At 47.6% G+C, this 3747-nt stretch overlaps 1 non-coding gene across 1 annotated transcript; it reads left to right on the forward strand.

Moving 5' to 3' along the window:
• On the forward strand, nucleotides 1-72 carry TRNAD-GUC. The gene has a single exon. It is a non-coding gene; the product is annotated as a tRNA-Asp (tRNA).
• The last annotated feature ends 3675 nt before the right edge of the window (nucleotides 73-3747 follow it).

Raw genomic sequence — 3747 nt, forward strand, 5'->3', positions numbered from 1 at the left:
GTCGTTGTAGTATAGTGGTAAGTATTCCCGCCTGTCACGCGGGTGACCCGGGTTCGATCCCCGGCAACGGCGCTTTTTTTCTCCCTCGTTGTCAAACTCTTTTCCTGAATTAGAGGTTACTTTTCTTTGCAGATTTGAAGAGGAACGGGCACTGAACTATGTCAATCAAATAGCATAACATTCGAACTGCCGTTGGAGTTGGACATGATTCAATCCGACGTTAAATAATCACGAGGCAATCACACCGAATCAAAAAGGATTACTGCTACTCTGTACTTCAACCTGCCGATGCTTCACGACCCACCGTTTGCATCCGAATCCGCCTCCGACTCTGCGAGTTCCTATCCCACGCGGAAACCAAAGGCTCGGCCTTTATAATCCCCCAATTCCAGAGCTAGGGTTCCCCCCAAATCTCGTGGCTTCGTGAGTGAGGCGAGCAGCGAGAGATCAGATCAACAGATCGATGCCATCCACGGAGGGTTCACGCATCACCGGGAGCATGGCGTCGGACAAGAGGGCGGCCGCCGGCGAGGAGCGCCCGCTGAAGCAGCGCCAGCGTGCTTCGACGAAGGAGCGCCCGCTGAAAAGGAAGGCGGAGGCAGGCGACGACGACGAGCTGCTCGCCACCAAGAAGAAGGCCTTCTACGCCAAGTCGGGTCCGAGCTCGTGACGGAGTATGCTGACGCGCGCGCCTTCTATGAGGCTGCAGTGGAGTTCTCCGTATTCCAGGCCTGGGTGAGGAACGAGCACGCCAAGTATGGCTATGTGGAGGTGGACGACGACTACCTCGCTCACAGGAAACAGGTCCGAGCTTGGAGCGACAGAGCACCGGAGGCTGCGCTCGAGGCGATGGACTTCTCTGATGGAGACGAAAATCTAAAGATGTTTTTTAGGAAGAGACGGCACTGAACCCATCCATGTTACTCGTACTACATTTTTGATCAGCTTGCCCATGAGGATTCAGTTCTGTTCTTACATTGCAGAACCGTGTGTTGGCCTTGCAGCTGCCAAGATTCAGTCTTTCTTTATATTTGTAAGGCTATTTCTATCCGTTCCTAAGGACACGGACAATGGCTGATAAACTGGTTTTATCTTAAATTTTACATGTAATTTAGAGATGATAAAAAAAAAGTCTACAATGAGTCATCTCTTAGGCTTATCTTTTATAATTAGTTATTCTTAAAAATATGGTGAGACATATTGTGTTAAGAGATCACCTCGGCAAAGCCTTTTTTTCGAGTCCTCTCTCCTCCACCTAATCATTTATCCTATGTGACATTTTTAAGATAGCATCATTGTACATGCTCTAAAAGTTATTGGAGTATCCAGCAAGATAAAAGTGGAGCAGATTTTTATTCTACTGACGGTGGCTCCACCTAACTAATCCCGTATAGTTCGTGGATAAAAACCAAACTTTAGATTTTTTGGCCTAACCGCATCAACTTCAAACAATACACACACTATATACATCTTGAAAACATTCAAATTAAAACATGTGTAGCATAACCATCATAACATAAAGTTTCATCATCGTGTTTTTTAAATTAAAATATGTGAAGTTCACCCAAAAGACATCACTTCAAACATAATGTTTGATTCAAAATCACCACAAACATAGCATGTAGTATATGTTGTCGATCGAGCCAACCAATGGCCACCATCACTCCCTCGGCCACCACCACTCAAACGATGTTGTTTGGAAGAAATGGACTCCGCCATCCTCTCGACCACCACCGTCACCACCATAAACACCGCCCCCTCGGCCACCATCAATCACCGTCGATACCAACAAGACGCGAGGTAGATCGTTTTACCTTGGAGGCATTTCCTCGAGCACTTGGCGGCTGCGATGCTTGTTGCCGGCTACGGTCGCTGCTGGTGTCGGAGCAATGGCCGCAGGGGCCACCAGGGTGCAACACGAGGCGTCGGTCTACCATGAGATGCCCTTTTGGCTTTCTTCATTTTCTTCTTCGCAGCCGCATCGACGAGCGTCGTCGTCGCAGCCGTCGACTTTCAAGCGTGTCTGGGTCCGAAAGGGCGGCGGGGCGTTGCCAGAGAGGCGATGGCCACCCTAGAAGCTATTGGAGTGGTTGGAGGAGGAGCATGGACGCGGTGGGTCTTTTTCACCCCCAAACTCTTCTTCGACGCGGGTGACATCGTGTGGGTGATTTCCGACGGTGACAAGCCGGCGGCAGTGGCCAACAGGGTGAAGGAAGGGGACAGGCTATCCATTCCGGCCGGTCGGACGATCATTGGCGGCGACGAGGAGGTGTAACGACCGAAGACAATGTGGCGTAGAAGGTGTGAGAGGGAGAGCGCCAGATTTACTCAAGCACGGCGGAATGAAGTAAATATAGGGAGATTTGAGGGGATATATGAAGGTAGAGTAAAAAAATTACTCCATCAAGAGTATTAAGGAATCAGCTAGTGCGTCCTAAGGGAGTAAAACCGAATTTCAAGTTCTTTATGGCTTTTCAGGAGATCGGCTGAAATGTGCGTCACTAGTTTCATTGGAACCAGTGGCGGATCCACCACACTCGGCCAGGGTGGGCCAATAGCCCATACACTCATAAAAATTTATTTTTGTTGGTTTACTCTATCTGTTCTACTATAGTATAAAGGCTGACTCATATATCCAGGGTGTACCGCGGCCCACCCTGGCCACCCTATGATTCCGCTACTGATTGGCACAATCACGTTTGGTGTTATGTACTAGCTTGCGAGAAGCAATTGGAGATCGCTTTGTCTCGCCCTCCGAATTTACCAACATAAACCATTGTTTCATCATAGAAAATGAAAAAGAAAGCCACACAAAAGATTATTTCGGGTATTATGTTTTTCATTTATGTGCTTTTTGTGAAGCTGTGCTGCTCGGTGCATTCGTGAAGGTGTGATGCGCTCACATGCCAATTGTGTTGAACGGCGTGTGAGGATGTCTTGCACGTCGAAGCACAGGTACGTTGCCACGGAGAGCACAAGTTTATTATATATTTTTAGCATACGTTATGTTCGAAAAAAAGGTTCATTAAAATCTATTAGCATAAGACTAGTTTCGAAATCTCGATGTGAAGAACAGATAAAATGGTTCATGATTTATTCTCTTGGTTCAAGAGATTATTTGATATTAAACTGGATTTCGTAAAGAAAATAAATATGTACACATCCCATCCTTCTAATCCGGTGAGAAAAATCGACCTAAACTACGACTCCATGCCCACTGTGGGCTTCGGTGATCCCTGATCCGAACTTTTTTTGCAAGGGAAAAAGGAGTGTATTGCTCAAGCAGTTTGGAGTTCATCCCTACACAGGTTAGGGACATCTAGAGGACCAGACTGAATCCAGACCATGGTTCGGTCCTCCGCTCTACCAAAATTAGCTATTACATGACTAATATGGTTTTGAAACCGAGAAATATGAGCCACCTTACACTCCCTTTCACCCATAAGCCTTTTCACCTCTGCTACCACCATGGCGTACTGCGATCGATTGCCGCTGGTGTTGTTGATCATCTGGACTGCTTGAAGACTGTCACATTCCAATATAACTGGTAGTTCCGTCCATTGATGTGCTAGGGCTAGCCCTTCCATACATCCCGCCAGTTCCGCATGGAGGGCATCTGGGCACGACCATAGTGATCGGCAGGCCGAGAAGATGATGTCTCCATTGTGGTCTCTGAGTACCATGCCGGCCCTTGCCGTACCGTCGTTTGGATTGTAGGATCCATCAACATTTAGCTTAGTCCAGCTC

This window comes from Hordeum vulgare, chromosome 2H, assembly GCF_904849725.1.
Source record: "Hordeum vulgare subsp. vulgare chromosome 2H, MorexV3_pseudomolecules_assembly, whole genome shotgun sequence".
NCBI classification, from domain to species: Eukaryota; Viridiplantae; Streptophyta; class Magnoliopsida; order Poales; family Poaceae; genus Hordeum; species Hordeum vulgare.